Raw genomic sequence first — 14,626 nt, 5'->3', positions numbered from 1 at the left:
GAACCTGCTTGAGAGTGCCTGGTGGATCTGGCACACTTCCACCTCACCTTGCCTCCCTAATTGCCTCATCGCCTATGTCCATCTGTAGCTCTCCAAGCCTTCCTTGGCTCCTTCCTCATTTTCCTTCATAGACAACTCCCCTAGTAAAATCCTTGCACATTTTCCTATCTTAGCATCTGGTTCCTGTGGGGCCTGGACTAACTCAGATGTCATATCGCCGCTTCTATTCAACACTGTACTGGACATCCTGTCACACTTTTACAAGGAAAAAGGTTGTATGAGAACAGGAAAAGAAGAAACAAAAGTGCTAATAAATGTAGATCATATGACTCTTTACACAGGAAATCCAAGACAATCCTAGACAAACCTACAGAATAATAGAGTTCAGCCAGGTTGTGTCACATAAGATTGACATATAGACATCAGTGGTGCTAGTATGTATCAGTAACAACCATTGGAAAAATGTAATCGTCATGATTATAAGGTCCCAATCACAAGTGTACTAGATGGTCCTTAATAAAAGCAACAACAACAACAACAACAACAACAAAATAAATAAATAAATAAATAAAAGCAACAAATGTTTCTCAAGATGTCTTTAAAAGATTTCAAAATTTTGGACCAGAGTATATATAACGTGACAATCACTTAAATTGACTTTTAACTTTCTTATAAGTTTTAGATAATAACAACCATAACACACAGATTGTTAAGACAGCAAAAGGACACTGCTGGGGGGCTGCATGGTGGTGCAGTCAGTTGAGCGTCCAACTCTTGGTTTCTCCCAGGGGTTGTGGGATTGAGCCCTGCAGAGGGCTCCAGGCTCTGCGCTCTGCATATAGTTTGCTTGAGACCCTCTTTCCCTCTTCTTCTGCCCCTCCCCACCACCCTCTTGGGCTCTCATAAATAAATAAATAAATAAATAAATAAATAAATAAATAAATAAATAAATAAATAAAGTAATTAAAAAAGTACACTGTTGGGAGAAATAATTTTTTGGGGGGGGGAGAAATAATTAAATAAAATCTCCTGTCAGGGGATCCCTGGGTGGCTCAGCGGTTTAGCACCTGCCTTTGGCCCAGGGCGGGATCCTGGAGTCCCGGGATCGAGTCCCACGTCAGGCTCCCAGCATGGAGCCTGCTTCTCCCTCCTCCTGTGTCTCTGCCTCTCTCTCTCTCTGTCTATCATAAATAAATAACTCTTTAAAAAAAATCTCCTGTCAACCCAGTACAACCCCTTCACAAAATGTAGACAAGAATGAAAGTTTTGTTATTAAGCATTAAACCAGACCATGATGCATATCACAGGCATTCAGCTAAAGAAATTGGAATGATAAAGAAATCTCACCCTTTTAGATAGCTAGGCAGAAACAATCCATTACATACATACAACTGTCTTAGTCCAAAGGAAAAATTAAAACTTGGAGCCAAGTGCTTGGACAAAACTTCCACAGAGTTATGGAGACAGAACCCCACACTCCTCTGTGTTCACCTTTCACAGAGGTGGCTCCAGAAAGACACACCTAGAATGCAAAACTGGCAAAAGGCTTGTTCAGCTTTTTAAAAGATTACATATGTGTGAAAAGAACAAAGAAGATTAGGATCACAAATTTTCAAAAGGAAATGCTGGAAAGAAAAGCAGGGGAAGAAAGTGTTCTTTCCCTTTTGGCACGAGGGACACATCAAAGTTCTTGAGACTAAAGCAAAGTTATTTGTTTTGTATATTTTTTAATTGGAGTTCAATTTGCCAACATATAGTATAACATCCAGTGCTCATCCCGTCAAGCGCCCCCCTCTGTGCCCATCACCCAGTCCCCCCGTCCCCCCGCCCCTTCCACTACCCCTTGTTTGTTTCCCAGAGTTAGGTGTCTCTCATGTGCTGTCACCCTCTATGATATTTCCCACTCATTTTCTCTCCTTTCCCCTATAATCCCTTTCACTATTTTTTATATTTCCCGAATGAATGAAACCATATAACGTTTGTCCTTCTCCAAATGACTTACTTCACTCAGTGTAATACCCTCCAGTTCTATTCATGTTGAAGCAAATGGTGAGTATTCATTGTTTCTAATGGCTGAGTAATATTCCATTGTATACATAGACCACGTCTTCTTTATCCATTCGTCTGTCGATGGACACCGAGGCTCCTGCCACAGTTTGGCTATTGTGGACATTGCTGTAAAGTAAAGTTTTTAGTTAGAGGCAAATTCATAGTCAGATTCTTCAATTACTAAAGAACACCGAACATATAAACTCTACAATTCATTTAATAAGAATAAAATCAACCACAAAGGCAGCAGAAGAAAGGGCATAATTACGAGCACTTGAAGATAAAATAATTAGCAGAAAAACAGCATTAGGAGAAAAATAGGCAGACTGTAAAGAAGAGAAAAAGAACTAATCAGAATTAGAAATGGCAAAGTGACTATACCTATGGACACGGATCATATCATGAGAACCAAGAGAAACAAAGACAGAACGAGCAGCACTATCAGTATTTTGTTGATGTTTGAATTAGGACAAGCATACACACTATCAACATTGGGAAAGCTGCGGCCAATGCAATATGACATGTAATGCTGGTGCTCTCAATAGCAATTAAAAGAAAAAGAGAAAAAAACCCATGTATTTCAGTGGAAAACTATGCATCCTTTATAATGTATACCCTTTTAGATTATCAGATTCTAGATTATCAGCTCAGATTCCTGTTCATTATCTTTGTGCGATTTTGTAACTCCTTGTATGTTGTAGGTAACTGATAGATATATAATTCTATCTAGCCTGGTAGTGACTTTCCGCTAATTTCCACCTGTGGAAAAGCAGTTTTATCTTTATTCATAATTCATCTCACCATCCCTTTATGTCATATAACTGCACTGTTTGGATTCTTCTTTTGAATTGGCTATAACATCTGCCTCATATATTCACTTTATAACTCTATATGAGAGTCATGATTCTACCTTTTTTACCAATAGAAAGCTAAAAGAAAAAAAAATTTTAAAGGCTAATATAATAAGAATATTTTTATTGATGTGACTGGATGGGAATGTTGAGTATATCCAGCAAGAACTGAATAGTAAATGTACAATGGCAAAGTAACTTAGACACATGAAAGAAACCACACCCTAACCAGGCTATCACTAGGGATGACATTAATAATAAATATGTGAAATAAAATTAAGAATAGCAAATTATTGATGTAATGGAATAAAATTAACAAAACTAAAGACTTGTCAATGGGCAGAAAGCAAATATTGAAAAGATATAAATTCTTAACTTATTGTTATAATCAGAATATTTTTGGTAATCTGTCTAAATAATTATAACTTTAATCTAGAAGAAACAACAAAATAAGAGAATGCTAAAAGATACTAACTTTACCAGATATTTGCATAAAGTAATATTGACCCAAGAACAAAAACCAACTGATGAACATAAATAAAGGAAGCTCTCCCAAGAGCTCACTGTATTATTGAAGGATCTAGTCTTCAGGGGATCCCTGCATGGCTCAGGGGTTTGGCGCCTACCTTCAGCCCAGGGCGCCATCCTGGAGTCCCAGGATCGGGTCCCGCATCGGGCTCCCTGCAAAGAGCATGCTTCTCCCTCTGCCTGTGTCTCTGCCTCTCTCTCTGTCTATCATGAATAAATAAATAAAATCTTAAAAAAAAGAAGGATCTAGTCTTCAGTATCCAGATTGTTGACTACAGATAGCTAAGACAAAAAGACGAGCTTCTTTGGAGAAGATTCCAGTGAAAGGTGGCTCAGCAAAGTGAGGGAAACTGCCTGTCACAGTTAAGGTTTAGGCAGCAGGAGAATCTGGCAGCTAACTCTTCGTCCTCCAACCTCCACTCTCAGAGCTTTCCCACAAATCCAGCAGCAACAAACCCTCCGCAATGCTTCCCTGTCTCAGGGACACCTGGGTGGCTCAGGGGTTGAGCGCCTGCCTTGGGCCCAGGGCATGATCCCGGATTCCCCGGATCGAGTCCCACGTCGGGCTCCCTGCATGGAGCCTGCTTCTCCCTCTGCCTGTGTCTCTGCCTCTCTCTCTCCCCCCCCACCCCGTGTCTCTCATGAATAAATAAAATCTTTAAAATAAAATGCTCCTCTCTTCACAAACATCGGATAGCTTTGAGAGAGATGAATTTGTAAGATGCGGGCAGCCCCGGTGGCGCAGCGGTTTGGCGCCGCCTGCAGCCTGGGGTGTGATCCTGGAAGCCCGGGATCGAGTCCCGCGTCGGGCACCCTGCATGGAGCCTGCTTCTCCCTCTCCCTCTGCCTGTGTCTCTGCCTCTCTCTCTGTGTCTATGAATAAATAAATAAAATCTTTAAAAAAAAGAATTTGTAAGATGCATCACATAGGAAAGAAAAAAATCCACTACCAATAAAACACCCAGTGAGGGTAAGGCCCATACTGATTACTGAGATGCCAATCCCTGATGTATCCATGATGCACAATGAATAGGACTTTTTGGTAGGTGGACGTATAGCGTGAAAAAATAATTTTCTAGAGGGACACCTGGGTGGCTCAGCCGTTGAGTGCCTGCCTTCGGCCCAGGGCGTGATCCTGGAATCCTTGGTTCGAGTCCCACATTGGGCTCCCGGCATGGAGCCTGCTTCTCCCTCTGCCTGTGTCTCTGCCTCTCTCTCTGTGTGTCTCTCATGAATAAATAAATAAAGTCTTTAAAAAATAATAAATAAAGTATGTTAATTTCATTCATAAAAAAGTCTTTAAACACAGGCTAAACAACATTGGTTGGGGCTTAAGAATGCATTTATTTCAGGAATAGTTTCTGCTTGGGCATAACTGATAACATTCAAAAGGCAGAAAGTGATTTTTCCGTACAAATTATTATAACTCTAAAGTACCAAAGGCCATTCTGGAGATACTAAGACATTTGGGGATAAAAAACATATGTAGTTTCCATAGCTTGGCTTTATTCCTGAAAGACTCCCTCATCCTTTTGACAACAGAAATATCCCCCGCTCGCTAAGGCCAGTTGTATATCAAACACTCCCATATACAAAGACTGGCCCCATCCCCATCCACCAATTTTCCAGTGATAAGAGAAGCTACAGGAGACAGCAGGAAGCAGACCAATAGGGAGATCTCTCAGGAACTCCAATTTGCTTCGCTGGAATTTTCTTAACCATCCAAATACGTCTTTTGCCAAAGAGCCATAGTTGTCAATAGCAGTCAGGGAATAAATGACGCCAGGGGCAACACAGTTGCTCCTTACTCCGTTCTGGCCTATTCTACAGCCAAGGATTTGGTGAGATTGTAAACACCTGCTCTGGCAGCTGCACTATACACAAGTCCTGGAAATCCATTTTAAACAAGGATAATATTATTCAGAATGGATCCTCCATGCTCTTTCATCCAGGAGTTGTAAACTGCTCTCCACATGTAGAAGGTGCTCATCAATTTGGTTTCGATCACAGCATGCCATCCCTTTGCACTGATGTGTTTTGCAGGAGACCTGAACTGACCTCCTCCATTGTTTACAAAAAATTGATCTTACCATAAATATCTAAGGTGGATTTGACCAAATTGTTCACCGCCTTTTCTTTGCAGATGTTGCATTTTATGGGAGTGACCTGAGCCTGGTGGGCTCAGTTCATCTGCAGTAGATTTTAGTCAATCAAAGTTACGTGACGCAATGACCACATTACACCCCAGCTGCAAGATCTTGGTCATGATGGCCTTTCTGATACCTGTGTCCCCTCTGGTGATGATGGCCAGTTGGTCTTGCAGCAAGCCAGCAACCAGCCAGCTCTTGCCCTTGTCCCAAGTGCCCATCTCCACCAAGCATCTGAGTCTTAGGAGTGCTAAAGTCACTTACATGGTAAAAAAAAAAAAAATAATAATAATATTTTTTACTTTATTCTTGAGAGACACATACACAGAGAGGCAGAGACATAGGCAGAGGGAGAAGCAGGCTTCCTGTAAGGAACCCAATGTGGGACTCCATCTCTGACCCCGGGATCATGCCGTGACCCGAAGGCAGAAGACACTCCACTCCTGAGCCATCCGGGTGTCCCTACAGGAAAATTTTTATGTTTAAAAAAAAAATCAATAGCCTGTCTAAATTATCTCATTTTATTAAAAATAGATTATCATTTTAAATACTGATATTCCGTCAGAAGTCTCTTATTGACAGTTATTTTGAATTTCAAACTATAAATAACCCAGAAATAAATTTTGTTAAATGCCTTTATCCAAATTTCAGGTTATTGAGTATATGCTTCCTTTACATCTTTTTCTCCTTTATGGAGATGATCATGTGGGATCTCTTCCTCTCTTTTGTGTCAATATGGTGAGGTTTGGTTTTGTCTTTTTTAAAGACTTTATTTATTCATGTCAGAGAGAGAGAGAGAGAGAGAGAGAGAGAGAGTGACAGGCGGAGGGAGAAGCAGGCTCCATGCAGGGAGCCCGATACGGGTTCGATCCTGGGTCTCCAGGATCAAGCCCTGGGCCGAAGGCAGGCGCTAAACTGCTGAGCCACCCAGAGATCCCTAATATGGTGGGTTTTATTAAAAGATTTCCTCATATTGGACTATCCTTGCATTTCTAGTATTTCTCACTTAGTCACATGCTATTATGACTATCAATGCCATTGCACCAGTATTTATCAATGAGATTCGTCTGTAATTTTCTTTTAGAGACCGTTTTGTGAATTTGTGTTTGGGATTTTTTTTTTTTAGTGAAATAGCTCTGTCAATTTTGATCTGTGTTGGACTTTGACTTGAATCTAGTGTGGTCTGGGGTGAATGAGCTGGCTGAATGACAGACCCTATCCTGTGATAGGTGGAAAGAGGATACTTCCGTGAAAAACTATGCATTGCTCATATCTTACTTGTTCAGTCTAGTCTTCACTATTTCCTAGTCTTTCATGGTTTTTAAGCTACTTCAGAAGACAAGTGATAGCAATGCAAAATAATTCTTGTCTCTGGACATGTACATTCTGTCCTATTCAATTGACTTCTCCTCACTAGCCGGTTAAATAAATCTTTAACACTTGTTCGTTTTTGTATCTGCATGAGTCATGATTTTATCATTTTTAAATAATCTATTTTTATTGTAAAAATATATTTATATTATGTATATTTATGTAAAATATACATAAAATTGCCATCTTAACCATTTTTTAAAATATGCGGGTCAGTGTTAAGCATTAAGCACATTATTGTGCACCCATCACCACCATCCATCCCCAGAACTCTTTCATCCTACTAAATTGAAATTGTACCCAGTAAATAATAACCCTCCATTCCTCTATCACCTAAGCTCCTGGGAAACCACCCTTCAACTTTCTGTCTTTATAAATTGGACCGCTCTACATATCTTTGTAAGTGTGCTAGGAGGAAACACTTCCTACCAATTCAGATGCAGTGATCTAGAGACTATTAATTAACTGACAGATTTGGGATCCCTGGGTGGCGCAGCGGTTTGGCACCTGCCTTTGGCCCAGGGCGCGATCCTGGAGACCCGGGATCGAATCCCACGTCAGGCTCCCGGTGCATGGAGCCTGCTTCTCCCTCTGCCTGTGTCTCTGCGTCTATCTCTCTCACTGTGTGCCTATCATAAATAAATAAAAAAATTAAAAAAAAATTAACTGACAGATTTACAGGAGAAAAGACAAGATTAATTTACACACTCACGCAGGAGCATTCAGATGAAGAGGCTCCCTAAAGAGCTGGAGATAGACGTTTATATACCAACTGAACAGGGGAAAGCGATGGAAAGCAAAGAAAGAGCTTCTCTGGAAAAGACTAAGGAGCTTTTAGGAAAACAAATGGAAAGTATAATATTGTCATGTTTGCCACTTCTCAGATGCAAGTGGTCCAGGCTGAGAGTGAAACTACCCCAAAGAGGGATTTATGGCAGCTTCTCTCTCAGAAGGATAAGCCTTTAGTCAGATACATGAGACCCAGAAAGGCTTCTGCATTTGCTGTGTCATAAATGACTTCAGTTTAAAATAACCTTGCTCCAACTCAAGGGGTATAAGTGGATCCATACAAGTGGAATCATATAGTATTTGTCCTTCAGTGACTAGCTTATTTCATTTAGCATAATGTCCCCAAGGTTCATCCATGCTTACAATGTGTTAGGAATTACCTTCCTTTTAAAGACTGAAATAAAATTCTGCTGTACTTATATATTACATCGTGTTTATCCGTTCATCCATTGATGGACACTTGAGTTCCTTCCGCCTCTTAACTATTGTGAATAAATGTGCTTATGAATACAGCTGTACAAATTCTTCAAGACCCTCCTTTCAATTCTTTGGGGTATATACCCAGAAGTAAAATTGCTGGATATATATTTTTTAAGATCTTATTTATTTATTCATGAGAGACACACACAGAGAGAGAGAGAGAGAGAGAGAGAGAGAGGCAGAGACACAGGCAGAGGGAGAAGCAGGCTCCATGCACCGGGAGCCCGATGTGGGATTCGATCCCGGGTCTCCAGGATCGCGCCCTGGGCCAAAGGCAGGCGCCAAACCGCTGCGCCACCCATGGATCTCCCAAAAGGTTTTAATATTTAATTGTAAAGGTGGGCAATAAATCTAAATTGTGGTATCATTATGATTTTTTCTTTTTTAAAGAGTTTACTTATTTCTTTTAGAGAGAGAGAACACAAGTTGAGGAGGGAGAGGGACAAGCAGTCTCTGCACTGAATGTGGAGCCTGATGTGGGATTTGACCTCATGACCCTGAGATCATGCTCTGAGTCAAAATCAAGAGTTGGATGCTCAACCGAGACACCCAGGTGCTCCTCATTGTGATTCTTAAAACGAGAGATACACAGTGACTTATTTTTCATGGCAAATATTTTTAGATCCATAAAGCTTTATGGTAATTATCCATGTGTTATTTGTTTTGGTCATGCTGTCAAATTTGTAATAAAGCTTCTTAACCCAAAGGAAAAATAAAGTTATGTGTAGCAAAAAAATTTTTTCTCTCTGTAGTGTGTTTGAATCTATTAAGATATATATGCTCCAGGGGCATCTGGGAAGCTGTCAATTAAAATGTTTGCCTTTGGCTCAGGTCATTATGCCAGGGTCCTGGGATCAAGTCCCGTGTTGGGCCTGCCTGCTGCTCCCCCTACTATTCTTTCTCTGATTGATAGATAAATAGATAGATAAATAAATAATCTTTTTAAAACAGATATATATGCTCCAAACAAACCTTAAAGAAAAAACAGCAAAATGTTATTGTTTTCACTCTTCACACACTGCTATAAACATTCTCATTAGCTCACACAGTCCTTCCAGCTGGCTTACGTATACTTACTTCCCTTCGGCTTCAGGGATTGGGGGAATGGCTGGAAGTGCACACGAGGCTCTTTTTGTGATAAATTGTAAGCAGGCATACATTCAGCCAGAAGCCTTCCAGACTGGTCATATAAAAACATGGAGAGCAAAAAGAAAATGGAACTGAATGACTACCAAATTTCTACTCAGTACAGAACATTTTAGACTTACAACAGTAACTCTAAAAGCTCCCATTAAGCACGTTCAATATTAGTTTATAACCATTATCTCATTTAATCTTCACACACATACAATTTATGTGGTATATAGCATCTTAATTCCCATTTCAGAGCTGAGGAATGCTCTGCTTGAGGTCATGCAGCTAGTAATTGGAGCTAGGGGTTCTTAACATTGCATACTCTTTTCACCCTGGGGATGCTACTGAACTCAAAGGGCAGTTCTGAGGATTAGATGTGCTGAGGCACATTGTTTCCTTAGCCTCCTGCCTGCCATGGAGTAAGTAGTCATTATATGATCGCCATTAGTATTGAATCATTACTATTTAATATTAAATTATATTAATACAAATAAAACAATTAAGTTATTAATTGTGCATATCTGGGTCCTATGTATAGGTTTTCCAACCGTTTTATTCAATTCCTGTACTTCAAGATCATATAGCACACAAGTGAGAATATCTCCAACTTTGTGATTATAAATTAATAAAGGGTTAAGACTAGGAATACAGAAGTACTCACAGTTCAAATTTTAACTCACCATTTGTGAAATTGTGGGTCAGGATGATGTTGTAATAGGTAATAGGGCCATCCTAGTTGCTGGACAATGTTCTGGTCAGGAGTCCATCGGCAGCACTTTGGGATGGGTACTCCATTCTGGAGTCTGACTTTCAACACTTGCAGTCCAGAAACTCAACTTAGTCAGTCTATGGAAAATTACTGAGGCTCTTGGAAATTATTAAAATGAACCAAACTAACCAAATAAGTAATCTTTAAATCATATTATCAATTGCGTATATATAATTAGAGACATAGCTCTCCTAGAAGGGGCTATTCTATCCCCTTATTGTCCTAGCAATGAGAACAAATTCTTGCTCACAGGTGGTCCATTGGAAATCACTTCCCTAACCAGAGTTAGGGAATCTCCCTAACCAGAGTTCTTCCTCCCCAAATCTCTCCCCTATTATGTGTTTTGTTTTCTGGTAGCAGTTATCACTACCTAAAATTATCTTACTTCCTCCTAGATTGTCTGCCTTCCTCCATTAGAATGGCAGGTTCTCTGATGTTTGTTCACTGCCATATCCCTAACTTCTAGAACAGAGCTTGACACATAGCAGGAACTCAATATATGCTTGAATGAATTAATGTCATCCGGAGGTTGTAAACCCAAGTTAGATGCAAGTCAACTTAAGCTTCTTTCCCTCAACAGGAAATAGTTGCCCTGTCACTGAACTGAGTTTAGGGACAGTCCTCAGAGATGGGTCGGCCCCCTCGGACTCAGACCCCAGAGCAGGTGGAACCTGGCCCAGCCCAGTGATCTGTGTGTCTGCTCTCTCAGCTGCCCTCCAAAGCCCTGGGATCGACTTGCCACACTCACTTGCACCCTGAGCCACAGCTTCTGGTATAAGCAGAAACCACGGAGCCTCCCAGTTTCTCTTATTCCTTTCTTCAGGTTCAAGGACCCCTAAGGCTCTGGGTCCCTAGTTGGTGTTCTGGACCTAAAGATATGGGCATCTGCTTATATCTAACTCTAACCTGTTGTGGCCCAATGATCTCCTCCCTGCAACAAAGAAGGACTGAGATATGTAGATTGAGAACTGTGATCCTTCTTGGTTGTTAAAATAACTTACAAGTTATTATGGTACTAATTTTGGGGAACAGCAATGGATACTGAGTTTGTGCTTAATGCTCATCGACTGTTCCCCTCCCATATTCCCATTAAATATGTTTGAGAACTCAAAAGGCTAACTCCCAAGACCACCCTGAAATAGAGTCCTCCAGTCTTTTTTCTTTTTTTTTTTAAGATCTTATTTATTTGAGAGGGAGAGTATCTGCACACAGGAGTGGGGGGTAGAGGAGACGGGAGGGAGAGGGAGAAGCAGGCTCCCCGCCTGAGAGGCTGCAGCGCCTGGCATTCCAGTAGTGCTTTGTGTGGACTCAGGGGACCATTCCCCCGGTGACTTTGAAGGGAAGCCTTCTGAGAAGCTTGGGACCAGAAGAGTTCAGGTGCAAGAGGAATAGGGATGGTGTGGACCTTGAAGACCCTGATCCCATCATAGAGTGTTGTGGTGTCCTGGGGGTCTCATGCAGGACTGGGGTGCCAAAGTAGCAGACACTCTGTTCAGCTTTGTCGGGGCACGATGGCACTGTGTATCCAGGCTCCAGCTGTTTTCTTTTTTTTTTTTTTTCCGGCTGTTTTCTGAGAGCCACTTGTTATTGTCTTCTCCTCATAAAAGTGAGGGGAACTGATTCTTCAAGTTGGTTTTATAAGATCACTTGAACTACTTCTCAAATGACTGAATTCACAAGCCAGGTCACAGACTATCCTAGTTCCGGTAACAATGACCTGCAATGCACACGTAAACCTCTTATCCACCAAGTCCACTGCGTACTCCTAGCCACAGACTCTTTTACTCTGGACATCACCCTGATCCTGGGTGGCTAAATACATGTCCATCGTTTTCACCAGATTGTCCCGTCTTTTCATGGTTCTACTTCTGGTTTCTTCTGCATCCTGTTCTGTGCAGTTCCCTGCTGCTCTGGATCTATGCAGTCCCTTTAGGGGAATGTGCTGACCTCAAGATGCTCCTGGCACGAAGGTGGTAAGTGACAGCATCCAAAACCTGGTTCAAAGTTCATGCTATTCCATGATGTCACAGGAGCTGAGGCCTGTCTACACAGTGGCCTACTTCACAACTCCCATAAATAGCCTATATTCCATAAAACGCAGGGGTTGGTCACTATCAGGAGATTGGAATGAAACTTAAAATAACTCCACCAATCCAAATAGGAGGGGTCTGCCCTCAGTTTGTTTTGATCTTTTTTAAAAAAATCTTTATTTTATTTTATTTTTTATTTTTTTGAGAGAGACAGCATGACCAGAGGGTGAAGGGCAGAGGGAGAGGGAGAGGCAGAGAATCCCAAGCAGGCACCACACCCAGCTCGGTGCCTAACTAACATAAGATCTGATCTCATGATCCTGAGGTCATGACCTGAGCCAAAATCAAGAGGAGGGCACTTAACTGACTGAGCCACCCAGGTGTCCCTCAGTTTCTTTTTCTATTAACCCTTTAAGATAGAGAGCTTTTGTATAAGTGAGCAGTAGGTAGAAGAATTGGTGGCACCAACAAAGACCAACAGGACTCACAGCAGGGTCGTCTGTCTTCAGTGGTGCTGGGAGCAGGTCTCTGCAGACTTAACACTCCCTGCATATCACGGGGAGATGGCTACCTATCGCTCAGGTCCTTAAAAATGTTTGTTAAATTCGTTTAGGCAGGGGTAGAAGTACTTTCTAGAAACTGAATTTAATAGCACCTGTCAGGGAGAAGAAAAGCCTATTGTTCAGATCGAAAAGGCTCACAGAGTCAGAAAGTCTGAGGAACTCAACAAAATAGCCTCTGATGTGCGGCACCATGGGGGGAAGGGTTCCAAGGTCCTGGGGGAGACAGGAGAACCGGAAGTCAGCATCTCTGTTGCCTGAGACCTCAGCCAGCTCACTCCTCCTGCCCCTTCCCCATCCTGGGCAAGTGGCGCCTCTAACAGTGAACCCAGGAAAGGAAAAGACAGCAGGAAAGGGAAAACAGGAATAGAAAAATGGAAGGAACAAACAGAATAAAAATAGTAAGATGAGAAGAATGTGGTTTTTTTCCTCGGATACCAAATATGTGTTGTTTTCCACACCAACCAATTCTGACACTAACTGGGTATCTAAAAATTCAATTTAATGACACCGCCTAGCTGGAGTTACCATCACATTCCACACAGGTTAAATGGCTCAGTCCCACAAGACTATGTGCACTTCAGATGCCAGATAGGAATGGGGGGGGGTGCTCAGGCTACCTGTGCTTCTGCCAACTGCAAATGTGGGGGCTCCCCTGACCCCTCGGGTATGATTACGACTCACCTTAGGAATGCACTTGACTTACAATGACTGGTTATAAAGGATCTACCTCAGACACAGCCAAAGGGAAGTGATGCATAGGACACTGTAGAGGGTGGGTGCCACAGAACTTCCAGGGCTCCTCCAGGGTGCCACCCTACCAACACATCCATGTGCCCACCAACCAGAAACTCTCTAGAACTTGTTTTGAGGGGTTTTATGGAGGTTTCATTACACAGGCGTGACTGGCTGAATCAGTGGCCATGGTGATTGAGCTCAATCTCTGATGCCTCTCCCCTCCTAGAAGGTTAGGGATGAGGCTGAAAAATTTAACCCTCTCATCACCAAACCTTCACACAGGCAAAAATCTACATATACATTTGGATTTCCCAAAATGTAACTACTAATAACCTAATAGTCGATTAACACACATTTGGTATGTTACAAGTCTTATATACTGTATTGTTAAAATAGAGCTAGAGAAAATAAAATCATTAAGAAAAATCACATTTATACTGTTGTACTGTATCTGTCCAAAAAGAGAAAATCCACCCTTGCGTTAAGTGGACCTTTGCAGTTCAAACATGTTGTTCAAGAGCCCTGCTGTGGGGCACAGCTACAGCAGTGCTTAGAAAGAAATTAAGAGATAAGTGCTTAGGTAATAAATATACCATAGACAAAATGACCTTACTGGATGTGAACTCCATTCTGTGGGAGATTGACTAGCCTTCTCTTGAGGAATAGACACCCACCTATGAGCCTGGCTACTGGGTTCCTGAACTTTTCCCATAACTACCCAGAAGAGTTGCAGTAGGAATGACTGGACAGAGACAGAAACTGAAAGCTATGACTTTATGTGGCCAGAAACCCAACATAATCTTTGTACAAAGAGAAAAGAGAAGAAAAAATGGCATTGGCAGAAAAAGCAGGATTGTAGCACAGGATGGTCTTGATCCATTGACCATTGGGTTAGGGGTCCAGCACCCTTCTGCTACCTTTTCCTCTGTTGTAACAAAGATCCCTATTGTCGGGGCTATAGGGAAAAAACACTTACGGCATGCCTGTAGCACAGTGAAGGGGTTGATTCAAACTAATTGGAAGCCCAGGGTCCTTAAGCACTATAAAGCCATCATACCATGAGGGAGGCTCCTAACCCTGAGGGTGCTAACTGGAAAATTTTTGGAGAAAGAAATTTATACAGATGAGAAGAAATGTAGGAGAATCACTGAAGTGTATACTGAGTGTCTAGAGGAAGGAA

General features: G+C 41.6%; 1 long non-coding RNA gene and 1 pseudogene across 1 annotated transcript; both read right to left on the bottom strand.

Annotated features, from left to right (window-relative positions):
- Positions 1-1,845: 1,845 nt before the first annotated feature.
- LOC144299396 (uncharacterized) lies at positions 1,846-10,166 on the bottom strand. The gene is made up of 3 exons (XR_013366135.1): positions 10,030-10,166; positions 9,293-9,387; positions 1,846-2,175 (listed from the first exon to the last, which is right to left on the bottom strand). It is a non-coding gene; the product is annotated as an uncharacterized LOC144299396 (long non-coding RNA).
- LOC144299620 (peroxisomal trans-2-enoyl-CoA reductase pseudogene) lies at positions 4,849-5,825 on the bottom strand (annotated as a pseudogene).
- Positions 10,167-14,626: the final 4,460 nt, after the last annotated feature.

This window comes from Canis aureus, chromosome 27, assembly GCF_053574225.1.
Source record: "Canis aureus isolate CA01 chromosome 27, VMU_Caureus_v.1.0, whole genome shotgun sequence".
Lineage (NCBI taxonomy): Eukaryota > Metazoa > Chordata > Mammalia > Carnivora > Canidae > Canis > Canis aureus.
This window is presented reverse-complemented; position numbering and strand designations above follow the sequence as displayed.